Source organism: Varanus komodoensis, unplaced genomic scaffold (assembly GCF_004798865.1).
Source record: "Varanus komodoensis strain SLA01 unplaced genomic scaffold, ASM479886v1 scaffold4, whole genome shotgun sequence".
In the NCBI taxonomy this organism is placed as follows: Eukaryota; Metazoa; Chordata; class Lepidosauria; order Squamata; family Varanidae; genus Varanus; species Varanus komodoensis.
In genome coordinates, this window is record NW_025335941.1 from 28,552,380 (window position 1) to 28,567,816 (window position 15,437).

Sequence of the window (15,437 nt, forward strand, 5' to 3'; positions counted from 1 at the left end):
TGGCAGGTAGGTGTGGGAGGGAGGAATTAAAATCAGTGAGGTTGGGAGAGATGAAATGCAAGAAGTAGCGACTGTGACTATTACATTAAAGCTAAGGAGAGCAATCCTTCAGCCTCTAGTGAGCACCTGGAGGGCCGCAGGATATTTTGTATTCCCTGATCAGAGGTTAAAAACAAACAAACAAAACCAGCTCTCAGGTGTGTTCAAGTCCCAGTCCTCTCCCATCACAGGTAGTATGGAATTAACTGCACTGGATACACCTTCCAGAATTATTCATCATCTGTCAATTATTTATTATGTATTATAATCACAGAGCAGGAAAATTAATAATTATATAAATAGTAGTAGAAACATTAAAACTCATTTATGCAAGTACAGTTTATACAATATTTTCACTTCAGGTGGATGACTACATTTTTCCTGCATTGCAGCCATTAAAAAATTGGCAACATTTCCTGTAACGTAAGAGGATATATCCCTTAAATAGGCAGCATAGTAGAAGAATTATTCCCATAAAGATCTGTTATTAATGGTTTAATCAATTTCTCTGCATTCTCTGCATTTTTATTGCATAAAAGCTGCAATATAGGAGAACATGTTCCACTGTTTCTGCTACTCCAGCACCACAAGGACATGCCCATGGATTGACTGGAGTCCTACTAAATCATCTTTTTAACAGTGCTGATGGTAGCATATTAAAATGGGCAAGAGTAAATGGTCTCCTGTACTGTGGGATAGTTATTGTTTACAGAACGGGGCTGGAGTAAATCCAGCATTATAGCAGTTATTGCAGTTAAGGAAGAAGTTTTATTAGCAGGTCGATTAACTCTCAAATGTTGAAGATCCAGGTCGATTAATCTTTGTACAACAAGACATCAGGACTTTTCTAGCCCATAATTGCCTGACCTGCCTGCAAAGAAACCTAGCCAATGTAACTTCTTGTATCTGAATTATTCCTGGTTATGTGAAGCTTCTCCCCCATGTGTAGGCAGCTGTTTTGCTGTCCTACTGGTTGGTCAAAACAGTAACACAAGCATTTCCTCATAGGAAGAACTGGGGAGTGCGATGAAGAAAGTAGCTATGAAGAAATTCACATGTACACATTTTGCAATAATGTGCAGCTCTTGTGCCCTGAGGACAGATTAATAGTTTGCAGCTTGATCAGCCCTACATCTCATCATGCAATCATGATACCACTGTATTTATTTAAGCAAGTTTATTCAACTTTCCTATCAGTGATAAAGAAGGCACCTATCAGGGTCTTCCCGTGAATACTTTGCCCCAGGATGGAGGACACACGGAGGACACATCGGGATTAATGCTTGCATTCTTGCAGACAAGCATTCTTGTGGCACGTTAAAGTCTAACAAATGTGTCATCTTTCATGTACTACATTTGACTGTGTTAGGCGTGAGACACTTGAAAACAAAGGATTTCTCTGATGCTTTACTGAGGCTTCTCCTTCCATCTTCTTTGCAGGAGCAGAATCTTTCATAAAAGATTCCCCCGGCCCACTCCCAGGGGATGGGGGGGGGGGGGGGCTTCTCTGCCTTCCTCTATGTTGCATTACTCAGCATAAGGTGGCACTGTGGTATTGACTGAAATGGCAAAAGCGCCCTAGGTTTCTGTAACAAATCATGGTACAGTTTAGGAAAATCCCAAAATTTCCTTGCTCTACCAAAAGTTTAGAAAATGGCTGAAAAATTGGGGAGGGGCTCTGGAGGGTGCTATTATGAAAGGCCCTGCAAACCTCCTAAATGAGGAATCACAAGCACACAACAAATGCCTCTGTAGAAAAGCCTTAAATATCAAGCTATGTTCGTTGCTGAATTCAGTATCACTTTTAATGTGACCTTCTGTTTGTTTTGTTTTTTTGCTCTTTTTACACAGAAGCATTCAAAGCAAGATAACGCTTCCTAGCCTAACACCCAACTACCCTCTACTTTTGGACCCAGATCCAGTCACTGCTTTAAGTGAGAAATGCCAAGTACAACTTTCTCAACATTCCACCTCCCATTCAATTCCTCTCTCCATCTTACCTTACTATTCCCTCCTGCAAGCTATTTATTTGAAATATTTTTATGCTGCACTTCAGCCCAACAGGCTTCAAATCTAGTTTATAATAATTTAAAAGAAGCCTGCATGCAGATTTACAATCCAAAAAGACACAAAACACGAGGTAAAAAGGATGAAGAGGAAAAAGGGGGAAATGAAGTTGTCCTTTAGAAGGGCTGATGGAATGACCCTGTCTCCCTTCTTATCTCCTTCTGGACAGCCTGCTGGAATGGCTGGTGCTGGTAACCATTAAAAGAAGAGGTGGCTTCATGGAGATGGCCTTCAGCTCAGCAATTCTAAAGCATTCCCTTTGTTCCAGTTTGATCACACTACAGAACAGGGTTCACTACATCACTCTTTCCCTTAAATGGAACATGTCTCCACAGTTCAATTAGTCTGTACAATTTTTGGCACTATTCTCCTGAACAATTAGTCCATGCAAAAATCTCACAGCCACAGTGGTGGTGGTATTCCTGATGTCACATGATTATGAGGACAGTCTCTGCTCTAGTGCAGTTGTTTAGCACTGGATTTGTCCTTTGCTATCTCTGCTTCTTTCTGTGTATTAGAATTGACAGTCAGTTCACAGCTCTAACCTTTTCACCACACCCTCCAAATTCAGTTTTGCTTGTCCTATAGGAACCCATGCACTTTTATGCACTGTTAGTCTTGTGTATCCACCAAGACTAACCTCTCTGAGGTCCCCAGGATTTGTCATAAATATCCTATTCTGTCTGGAACCCTTCTTCCTGGGATAAAATCAAGTGCAGGTTCTGTAAAGTGATATGTGATTCTAATTCAGTTGTACCAACAGAAGATACATGTTTCACCACCCAATAGAGGCCTCTCTATTTCTTTTTACACTTTGTACATTGTCCCCCCTTCGCTGGAACACAGGTTGTACCTGAATTAGCTCTCCAACCCCATAGGAATGGATTTTCACATGAAGGTCATACTGGTTCTTCTGATGCTGAATGTTCCAAGACTGTTCTATTTAATCACAGCTTTCCATGTGGTGTTTAAATACCTAGAACCAGCTGCTGAATATGTCTGAATACCTTAGCATACTACTCCAAGATTTTTGTCCTGTCTAGCAGTTCCATGGCATACAGATCTCACCCCCAAACACAATTTTATGTGAAGTGAATCCCTTGTACACCCTCATAAATTACAGGATGAATTTGTCCCAATCCTGTTGGTTGTCCCATAGTTCTATAGTCCCAATCCTGTTGGTTGTCCCATAGTTCAAGCACATCTTCCAGCAACTTGTTGAACTATGCTACTAATCCATCTAACTAGTAATGGTCAGCTACAGTATGGATCTAATTGATGTATAACTATCAGTGATAGTTTGGGAATATTCACTGGAAACAAATGAACTTTCCCACCAATGTTCCCACTGCCGCCTGATTAAGTACAAGCTAAGTGTCTGCCCATTTGGAGAACTAGTCTTTAGTACTAATACGAACTGATGGCCTTGAGAGGAACCAAACAGGCTGAGGACTCCAACATTTAAGGCAATCCATTCCAGAGGTCCCTTTGCTTGTGAAGCCATCATGGGAATTCTGCAGGCAACACACACTATTTTTTCAGGTACAACATAGCATCACTGTCACTGGTCTTTTAGATCTCTATGCCTGCCCACCCAGCAATACTTTTCCACCAATCTGTGCATCACTTTTCCACCCTAGATGATCACCTGAGGGAGTTACTCTGTAAAACCAAGATTTGTTCTGCATTTCCAAAAGGTTCCTCAATATGATCCCAGAAAGGTTGCTCTCTTATATCCCACTTTTCCCCATCAGTGCTTTCCTGTGTATACATTAACACACTTACTTTTATTTCCTAATCCCTTAGTGGCCCCTAATAATTCACATCTTTGGCATGCGATGTCACCTGTTCTTGGTCTTCACCTACTGGTGATAGAACAGCTCAGATCAGTGCCTTCTATATCAAGAATCACTGCCATCACTGCATCAAGAACATCACTGCCATCTGAAAGGCAACATTGGATAAGGTGCAACTTCAGTTCCAAAAAAGCCCAGCTGAAGTTCACAGTCCATTTAAACCCACAGTCCTTTTCAGTCAGTGGGAATAAAAGGATAACTCTTGTGAAGGGTTTCACCACCAACTATATATATATATACACAATATATAATATATATATAAAATCCATAAAGCACTAAACTTCATTTACTAGTTTTGGTAAGAGTCATGCTTTCACGGTTTCCAATCTGCTCTGCTCAGTTGCCACTCCGAGAAATAACATGCCCCAGGTACTTCACTTTCTTACTGAAAAGGGTGCATTTGGCAGATCTGAACTTTGGCTAGCATCAGAGAGGTGCTACAGAAAGCTCTGGCTAATCCTTATGATATAATCGAGATAGACCAGACAAGAGTTGCCCCAAAGAGCTGTAAGCCTCTGGACCATATCTGGGGGATTTCAGGACCTGAATGAAATCATATTAGAGTCATACAAGCCCCACTGGATTTAGAATTCTAGAGTTCTGATGCCTGTCTCATAACTTGCCAGTAACCACTATAACATTCAAGTTAGAAATATGTGATACTTTTGCATATAAATCCAAAGTATTATCTGTTCTGAGGAGTGGGTATACATCTTTCACAGTCCCTTTAAATGTTGGTATTCAGCACAAAACCAGGTATGGCAATCTTCCTTTCTAAAACCACCTGCATAGCCCAAAGAGAGCCAAGTAACACCCCCTTCCCCATTTCCTGTAGTTGCTCTCTGAATTCCTGTAGAAAATGAAGCTGTCTGGGGTGCTGTTCTGCCAGCTGATTCCACTCCGTAGTAACACAATGTTTAGCCAAGTCAGTATATTCCAGATCAAGCCCTTTCCCCCTGACTAGCAGTGGCTCTCCAAGCTTTCAGACAAGTGTCTCCAGGGAAGCCCAGAACTGAATTTGGAAGCTTCTGCCTATGTCTGATAGAAATTTCTGCCTACACCTTGGCAACCTCAAGAATCAAGGAAAAAAATCTTTTTAGAACTGTCATAATGACGATTTCATAATTGGACTCATTCATATGTCTAGTTATTATGCTATTACTTATTCCTTTCAGATTCCATTTTTGTAATCTCTGTTTCTGAAATTAATTTATTTTCCTTTTTTGGAAAGTTACAATGGCCATTGGCTAGAAGCAAGAAAAGCTTATTGTTCTAAGAAATACACGTCTTTTCACACAACTACAGTACTTTCCAGGCCCCTTTTAGCCTCTAGCGTTATGTCAGTCAGCCAGTGTACCTGTTGCTCCTCATGGTGACGACCGGCAAGTACAACCCTGTTGCCTTCAGCATAGCTTCAGCCCTCTTATTTCACTGCCAGCTGCACAGAATTGTATCAACCAGCTGCATCCTCCTTGTCCCACTCAGGCATGTGCTATATGTGACAAACTTCATGGCCATAATCTCAGTACATGAGGAGCAAATGGAGTTCCATCTTGTCTGGTCTGTTCATTTTTATTAGCATCCTCATAGCCCAGTGATGTGTTTTAATTTGACAAAACAGGAGGGAATACTTATTCAATTTTATTTCATTTATTAAATTTCTATACCACCCCATAGCTTTAACTCTCTGGGTGTTTCAGAACAATAAAAGAAAGCATACAAATTAATCAGTACATCATTACAATAACAAACAGCCCAAATAGCTCATTTCACAAATATTAAACATAATAACATTTCAGTTTAGTTACATAATAGACAAAAACTATAACAACAACACAGTATCAATTATTATTTATCAGTAATGTGTATGCCAGGCCAAACATACCACTTAAACTGTCCTTGTGCACTGGAGTACAGTGGTACCTTGGCTCACAAACTTAATCCGTTCCAGAACGCTGGTCGTGACCCAAATTGGTTGTGAGCCAAGTCAAATTTCCCCATAAGGGTCAATGTAAATAAGGTTAATCCGTTCTGCAAGTATTTTTTTACTCACAAAAATTTGAAGCAAAGGGACAAAGAACAACAAAGATCGCAGCCATCTCACCCCCCCCCCAGTGATTGTGTGTGTGGGGGGGAAGACGGGCATGTGGGGGGGAGGCAGGCACGGGCGCACTCAGGCAGGGAACACGGGTGCAATTGCAGCTATCTCCCCCCCAGCACGATCGTGGCCATCTCCTCCCCCCACAGCACAATGACAATTGTGCCTGTGCAGGGAAGGTGGGTGCACCCGTGGTTGTGATTGTCACCCGATGCAGAGTTTGCGACTGTGTCAAAATTTTTATGAAATTTCTGTTCGTGACCCAATTTGGTTGTGAACTGAGGCGTTTGTGAGCCGAGGTACCACTGTATTAATAATCAATACAAGCGGCAAACAACTACCCCAAGAACACAACATGCAAAAAATGACATCCAGTTTCTTACAGCTTGCAACAGTTGATCTCTCTCCTGCTCCTCTCTCTCATCCTGGTGCTGTCCTTAATGCTCCAGCAGCGACAAGGATGGTGTAGCTAATTTCTTCCCCTGTGCTCTGGATGCTCCTTCTGCTTGAGGCATAAATGATACTGAGTAATTTAACTGTGAGTTTAGAGCAACTGAATCAGGCAGTTTAGCTCAACATTCTTTACAGGAACCAGCAAAGAGCAGGCATTGCATCCATCCTCAAGTCTGGAGCTCTCCAGAACATTCTGACTGTAACTCGCATAATTCCAATGTGGACTGTGCTGTACATGGCCATTGGCCATGCAGGTTGGGAATAACCAACACACCTGAGAGATACCAGGTTGGGAAAAGCTGCACTTTATGTGGTCCTTAAGAACTTGGTCACCAGTGAATGGCAGCTGTACATCTTTTCACCCCACAATATTAGATTAGCAGGACTTTTAGGCTAAGAACTGTTATATAACAAGAAAAGTACTTTGCTCTGGCAGAAGGCCTACATATTTAGGAATCTTTTACAAAATGGGCAATGCAATCCCATACTTGCCTACTGAGAAGTAAGTCCTAGTGAGGCTAATGGGACTTACTCTGAAGAAGTACATATAAAATTGCAGTTGAAGTTCCAACTCATATCTGAGTATGCTTGTTAGGAAGTTAGTCTTACAGATTTAAAATGACTTTACTTCCCAAATATTTTAAGATTTCAGACTTAGTGAAGGTGTTAATGTAGGCATTTCTTTTCCCTCAAGCAGTCAATATTTTCTATCTATAAAATGCAGTGTGCCTTGCACACTTACCCCTGAACAGTTCTCCCACCATTATACTACAAAATAAGGTACTCAAGACAGTTCACAACAGATCACAATAATTTAAAAATTACAAAAATAGGAACAAAACTTATCAAAAGAACTGCAAATGCACTTTTAAATATTCCCAAAAATAAAATTATGTTTCCATTATAGATTATTCATAGAAACACAACTTCATGGATTCCTATAGAATATTGGCAAAAAAGAGATTACTTTCCTGTCATAGAAAGGAGGACATAATTTACTATAAATAAGAAACTTATTTAAAAAAACAAAACACCTAAACACCAACCAACAATTCCTCCTGGTTAACTGCACAACTAAACTGGGTAAGGCTCTTCCTCACCTAATCTAAATTAGCAATACTATGGATTATTCAAATTGTATAGATCACTACTGTTAAAGAATGCTGGCCAGAATTTTATCTTCATAGTTTCCTGCTGTTCACAGCTGTTTCCTTTAATTCATCTGCAAAAGGCAGGCTAGGCCATTTCTTGGCTCTGCTTAAACTGCATCTAGACTCTAGAGCAAATGTTGCGTTTCACAAATTAATTAATTTCAGGCAAAGTATCACCATCAGATGCATATATCTAGGATACCTTAATCATTTTCAGATCTCTCAGGTGGTTCCTGGGGATAGTAGGTTTGAGAACCGCTCAGTTAGAGAATTCTTGGTTTGAGGATGCTTCTGCTCAAAAAGAGACTATTCTAGTGTAGGAGGCCATATTCTAAAAGCCAGTCTAGTATTATTGACCACTATTTCTAATTTCCATTTGTTCCCATTCAAACTGCAGCACTTGTACTTTTATATGAACATACATTCCAGAAAGAGGAGACCAACTTAGTAACTGAGCCAGGAGCTGTTGTATTTTTCATATACCAGTATCAGACTAGACCAGTCTTCCCCAGCCGTGTACCTTCCAGGTATCTTGGACTACAACTGCCATCACATTTTGCCAGCATAGCCATGCTGGCTTGGGATTATAGGGATTGAAATCCAGTATATCCAGAGGCCACATCCAGTACATCCAGCAGAAGAATGGCCTGCATTGTTTAGTCCATATTGGATTTGAACTAATGTAAACTCAATGTGTCTCCTCCTCCGCTAATGACCTCCATATATGAAAGGCTCCCTCCTTTCTTCTATACTGCTTTCTTCTGTAATCCACGGTTACTTTCATTGTTAGTCAGGAGTATCCTTCCTCAGGGATATTATACCACGTGGTCATCTTAATTATGTTTTTCTAGCACTGCACCTTTGAAGAAATTTAGAATCCTTGCAAGGGTTGGTGCTGGGGCACCTGCTGCAGCCCACACTTCTGCAGGAGGCTCATGACTGACCCTCACATCCCCTCTGCTGATCCTCTTGTCATTTTGCCACATACTCATCTGCTCTGTCCCTGAAGAAGAATGCCAGCAATTGCAGTAAGGGAGAGAAACATCAGATGCCACTGCCTCCTCCGAAGGGCTGCCTACCCTTTCTCTTTCTGTAAGAGTGGGAATCTGGCCTGGAGGCAGAGACTTGAGTGAAAGAAGGAGGAGATGAGCTCATTGGAGCCGGTTGCTCAGAGCAGGCACCTGATCTTTATTGCCTGCTGTCATTAAAACCCACGAAGTGGAGGTTTTTTTGAGCGGGGGTTAAATCTGTTATGGGGGTTCAGGAGAAAGGATGGTAGAAAATCTAAGCTTTTAGGTCTGAAGTACTACAAATGGAGGAGTCTAAAGATGACTCTACTTTGTCCAAAGCAGGAATCCCTGTGTTGTTGGAATTAAGGCATACAAAGCAGATGGTTTCCTAGCAGTGCTTGCCCCAGTCTCTTTGGGAGTAAACTATGCAGAAAATGATGCAACCACAGGCAGGGAATAGTTGGAGCAAGATTGCTGAAGTTTTAACTTCAGATGTTTGCAGCTGCTACTTCTTGAGTACCAGTTGAAGCTTGGCTGAAGATACAAGGCCCATACTAATAAATCTCACAATTTCCTCCTTATGAAGGAGATCAATAGATTGCCAAATGTCATGATGCATAGGCTGGGGAGAATAAAACTGAGCCAGACTGCAGAAAGAGGATGCTTGCTGTGGGAAGGAGGTCAGTGTACTTAGGACTGAAGCAATTTGTTTACTTCAATCTTTAGATGTGCTGTTTCTACTTCAGAAGGCCCAGCCTGCTCCTGTGCTCCCAATCAGAACAGCCATTGTGGAATTTCCTTCTAGGGAAATAATTGCAGACCAGGGTGAGCATCACACACCCACTTCCTGAGTAACCTCTGCTCTGATTTCGCCCATACTTTCAAGGAGAATGAGGAGATTTAACAATCTAGACATAGGCTCTGTTGATTCTCAGTCTTTTTGAACTATAATTCCTTTTGTCACTGAATCTATAGCTCTCTCTTGTCAGCTTTTCTTACTTGCATGTTCCTTGTAGCACTTCTCTCAGTTCAAACCGATGTATTTGTGACAAAGAACAGAAATGATTCCAAATGCCCTAACTCTGAGAGGTTTTTTTTCCCATATCTGACATGCAAATTAAGCCTTGCTTTTGAAACTCTCTTTCACTATTCATATTAACAACTTGCAATTGTTGAGGAAGAGAAGTGAAGGAGAATAATGTGCTCAAACCAGTGTTCCTTTCCTGTTCAAACTGCAACCTGGTTGAAGCAAGAGCCAGCGTAACTAGCATGATAACAAAAGAATACCTCACATCTGAAATGGCAGGTTTCCCAACTGTGCAGAGAAAATCCTTGAGAGTTGCATGGAAATGCTCAGTCTTTACACTTTCAAATCAATGTGCATAGACCAGAGATGGAGCCTGTTGCTATAAAGGGCCACTCTACCTCCTTTCTGTACTTCTTGTCTGTCTTGTCAAGTCATCTCCAACTTATGGCAACCTTATGAATGAATGGGTATTCATAAGGAAGTTGCTGTCTATTGAATATGAGTGGGGCCATGGCTCATTGCTAAAATTCTGCTCCCCCATGAACATCACTTATAGTACTTTGATTGTCTCAAAATGGCTAGAAGATTAATTGTTCCAGATTGATTAATGCAGAATGAAAGGACGCCATGGACTTTTTTATAATTTCCTACAACCTAACACAAGCAAGGCATTTTCTAGGAATACTGAAGGAACTTTTGGCTACCCTTCATCCCCTGTCAGCTTCTTCAAGCTATTTAGGTTGCAGATGATATATTAGATTTTCCTTCTTCAGTCATTGTTTAAATATCTCCTAAATATTTTAAGATTGTGAAACAAACAATAAGATCAGTCTTTCTGTTCTTTGACTAGATGTTGCTTATTCTAGGTGGAAGGAAAAATTAAAGGGAAGAGAGACATTCAGTTCTGAAATAACCAAGCCCATCTAGTGTCATTCTAGAATCTAGACCAAGGCTCACTTCTCTGTCCTTCTCCAGAACTCATTGAAGCAGCTGAATGAGAATATTCCATTGTAGCCTGTTTTATTAAGAAGGGCTAAGACCATTAAAAATCTATTCCAAATAGTGTCGGTATCACTGACCTTAAGATTCTAGAATTAGCATCCGTAGCCTTGCTCTCCCTGTCCTTACATAGATCTGAACCTGACACAAGAATCATACCTTATTTGGGCTTAGTTTTGTAGCTTTGAGCTCTTTGTACTTCTAAGTTGAACCTGTCCTTAAAATGTGGTGATATATATGTGTGTTATCTCTTCTCATGGTAGGCAGGAACACCTCTGTTTCTAGGTAGAACATAGCCTGTAGTCCCTTAGTGCTTTGCCTACCAGAGGAATGATCTCTACAATAGCTTCATACTTCCCAACACAGTACATGACAGCAACATTAAAAGCTTGCTTTGAAAATTCAACTGAATTAAATATACTGTTGTTATACAATACTTAACATACTTCCTGAAAGAACAAATAAATCACTGTGTTATTTTGGATTTCTTGAACTTGTAAGCATACATATAGATGACTGCAACATTTGAAAGAGCCTATTAATTAATATGTATGAAAACATGAACATTAGCTGTTTTTTCAACTTTATATTTTAAGAGAGAGTTATATAGCATGGTAGAAGTCATATATGTATAAACTAAAGAGTTCCAATTATTTCTTGATTATTCTCTTTTCCACATGACTTGAGTCATTATGAAGATCCCAGATGTTCATAATTCTTATTAACAGTAGTTCACAAGTAGAGCAGGGGAGTGCTGTCTCCTTTTGTTTGTCTCAAGCATCTGGTGATCATAACTAGACTGCCTCTGAATAAGGAAGTTTAATAAGGAAGCTGTTTAGCTTTGTGGTAGAGCACATGTTTTGCATGCAGAAGTCCCTAGCTCAGTTCCTGGCATTGTAAGTACAGTGGCGCATAATAAATAGTGGGTAAAATCTCTTTTGGAGAGCTGCTGCCAGTCAGAGTAACCAATACTGGTTTAGATGGACTAATAGTTTATTCTGGTGTAAGGCAATTTCCTATATTTCTCCATACCATAATTAACATCCCAATTCTTCAATGTTTCATTAAAAAGAAAATGTTCCCACTCCTGCCCTGATCATTTTAGATAACCTTCTCTGTACCTTCTCCGGCTCTTTGGTATCTTTTCAGAGATAGCTGGTAATTCAGTCTTCAGGAATATAATATTCTACAAGTGTAGATTTATATAATGATATTAATTTTAATTCATAATGCTTGTTTTTGCCTTTCATTGGTATGATACACAGAGCTAACAATTTCAGCGACACTGAATCTTTTCCTTGAGTAGTTACAGATAATTTAGAACAAGTTGCTATGTATGTTGTTATGATGGTATTATTATTTCCCAGAATTCATCACTATGCATAAACAATCTCACTTGCTGCTAGAGCCTTCTGAGCTCTTGGGTGCTTGGGATGTACTCATAGTAGATACTTTGGTGACATCTGTAAACTTGTCTATTTTACTATTCACCCCAGCTGCAAATACTTTATGAATGGGTTTGCGGTTTGCTTATTCCCATTGTGCAAACTGCCTGTTTATTCCTATTCTCTGCTCCTTGTTTTCTCACAAATTATTCGGCTGTATAATTCAAAGACCTGTATGTTTCCAGGCACCCACAAGCAATTCTATAATATTAGTGAGGGAAACCTTCTCTCTGGAAAAAGCAAGTGAATTTCTTCCTTATTCTTGCATGTGTCGGCTGACCTGCAACAGGCACTAGATTGACTGGTGTATGATTTTCCTCAGACCCTTCTGAGGATCTCAAATATTCTAAGGTGGTTAACCCTATGGTCCTACTTTACCAGTTGGTGTACATCCACCTTTCCCAACCTAGTGCCCTCCAAGTGTTGTACTGCAGCTTCTGTGGTTCCCCGTCGGCATAGCCAATGGTTGGGCATGATGAGAGTTGCAGTCAAAATATCTGGAGGGCACTCGGTTGGGGAAAACTGGGGAACAAAGTCATAATCCCATGCACTCAGAGTGGCATGGGCAATACAACTAGAGTAGGAGAAATAAAAGCTGAAGGACCAATACTGCATAATTGTAGTGCTCACCAGTGCTTTTTTTGTAAGAAAAACGGTGCCGGAACTCATGAAATTATTTATCTTTCGCACATGGTCAATCACTGTACACACACCCACACATGTCAGTTGTGTAACGAAACATAACGGTTGCCGCCCGCAGTAAGCACTCAGCGCACGACCACACGACCAATCACAAGCCGAGCAGCACCACAAGCCGAGCAGCGCCATCACAACCAGTGCAGGTGAAGTACGCATGTATCGGATTTGACACACAAGCAGCCTGCATGCACCGTTTTAATGATTTTGCCGCCAACCTGCTACACTCGACAGGGCGATTCAAATCCACATGGACCAAACATCAAATTTTCAAAAGTTACTTTTAAAACTTGGAAAATTTGTCAAAATAAGGTGCCAGAACTCCATTCCGGTGCGTTCTATGACAAAAAAATCACTGGTGCTCACCAATAAGAAGTTGCTATCTGAGATCCTTATTCCCTAGCAGCTAGTAGTTTATACACTCCTGATGGTGTGTTGTACCTCGAGATACCTCGAATGCTAGCCTCCATTGCAGCGTCGAAGGGAAGAAGGAGGGACAGCCATCTAGGGGCATCTTCTGTCCTGAAAAGGGATATGTGTAGCACTTTTTTGCAATGCTGGCAATGGAAGGCAGAACAAACTTCTGGGTGAGCACTGTAGCCTACCGCTGCCCCTGACAGCCACAGTAATTCTGTGTAAGTCTACATATTTTTCTGGAGAAGGCTACCAAGGACTACAGGTCCGGATGGCTAAATGCTGCTTCCAGTATCAGGGGCAGCATCCCTACATATACCACTTGCTGGGGAGCATATAGTAATGCTCCTCCTCATCTGATTGTGTAACTCAAGGATATCGGTGTGCTGCAGTTCTCAGGAATAGGCAGGTGGGGTGGGAGGAGAATATAACTCCTGGAATGCAAGACTAACACTTCATAATAAAAAGACAATGCTCCAACTTGGGAATACCCTTATAATAGTAGACAGAACTGGCATGAATACATTCACTTGACTAATGCAAGCGTACTGGAGTATATCTTGCTTTTTTTAGGCAACACTCTTGCTTTCACAGTTGCCGCTGTCCCAGTGATTTCTGAGCAGTGAAAGTAACTCCCCTTGTTGCTCCATTCCTATGTTGACATTCCAACTACAGAAGAGAAAAACAGAAGTTATACTGCAATGTCATCTAAAACAGATTTGTTAAAAAGAAATGTGAATATAAATCAAACATTTGTAGTTGCCAGTCCTGAGGGCCACAATCCATGGGCAATTCATTCAAATCCAGTCTTAGAATTGCATGCTAGTGGCCTGCTGGGCACTGTCTCACACACAGAGAACAATACTTGTGGAAATAGAATTCCTAAGCTTTGCAGGAGAGAATTGAAGAAACAGGATTTGTTTTAACCTTTTCTCTACTTGCCAATGATGGTACCCTAAGAGGAAGGCTCTTTGGCAGTTATACACTGCTAAAAAAAAGTGGAATTCCATTACAAACAAGGACAAAACCAACTTGCACGTGCAACTGTGCAATATGTGTAACTTTAGAAATAACAACTATAATTTAAATAGTAATGCAACACATCTTGCCATATTTGCTTGTGTGGCTGCTCAGTCTGCTGCCCAGGTAGTGTTTACTGTTGCTGGGCAACTTCAAAGCCCTTGTTATTCTCTCTCTCTATCTCTGCTTTCCATGAAGCCTAGACTTTGGGCTGGTAAGCCCATCAAATAGAGGACATCTTCAAATAGAGCACTGCCCTCTGCTGCATCTCAAAAATAAAAGATTGTCCTCTGTAATGTATGACACCTGGCCACCCTAGCGCACAGAAAGAGCAAAGCACACCCCCCTCCCAGGTGTGGCACAGCATAAGTACCTTTTGAAGTAAATGAAGTAATACATATTGCAATCTAAAGAAGTGGGTCCAAAAACGCCCTTATCTAACTGCACTGCCACAGGCCAATTCTCTCTTGCAAACAACCTCCCTCCAGGTGGCTTTTAACAGTGATCAGATTATATGAGGTGCAGAATGAGTCTGGTCCTATTCTGTTTTGTGTTAACCCAGTTAACTACTGGGAACCCTACTACAGCTAAAATTAGGGGATATCAGTTATTAGTCTTGGGGATTTTGTTAGGAACTCATATACTAAGAAGTTCCCCACATGCTCTGAACACTGATGTTTAGAAATGTCATATATATAACTGGTGTTGTTCTTTAATAATAATAATTTTTTAAAAAACTCTCTGTGGCCTCTGAGATATAGACCCTCAAGACCTAGTGTTGTTATTGCATTGAAGGCCTGTTCTCATAGTAACTGGAGACATTCTGAAGGAGGGGAGACACACCTATGTATGCACACATAATCACTTGAAATATTTATAGATGGGGCATGAATCCAGTAAAATCTACTGCAGAGCCTAGGTGGAAAAGAGAGGTCGGGAAAGGCAGTTGGCAGTTGCAGGATTGATAGTTTGGGATGGAGAGAATCTGTTAGAAGAGAAAGGAGAGACCATTTGGTAGTTGGTGGTGTTTTGGGAGGACTAGGAGAAAGCTGAGCTTCATGTCAGTCCTCAGCTGCGTACGTAAAACATCTTCTACAAGATACAAATGTTTCCTAAAATGTTAAATATAGCTAGCCATTTGGTAGTTGTCCATGCCAATGTC

At 40.8% G+C, this 15,437-nt stretch overlaps 1 protein-coding gene across 5 annotated transcripts in view; it reads left to right on the top strand.

Moving 5' to 3' along the window:
• Window positions 1-15,437, top strand: part of RCSD1 (RCSD domain containing 1) — a 35,502-nt gene that overhangs the window by 7,846 nt on the left and 12,219 nt on the right. Inside the window, exon 2 of one of the 5 annotated variants that reach the window (XM_044442179.1) lies at window positions 9,401-9,499. The exons of the other annotated variants lie outside the window; for them this stretch is intronic. The gene's annotated coding sequence lies outside the window, so the exon portion shown is untranslated. The remainder of the gene's footprint in view (window positions 1-9,400; window positions 9,500-15,437) is intronic. 5 annotated transcript variants of the gene reach the window in all.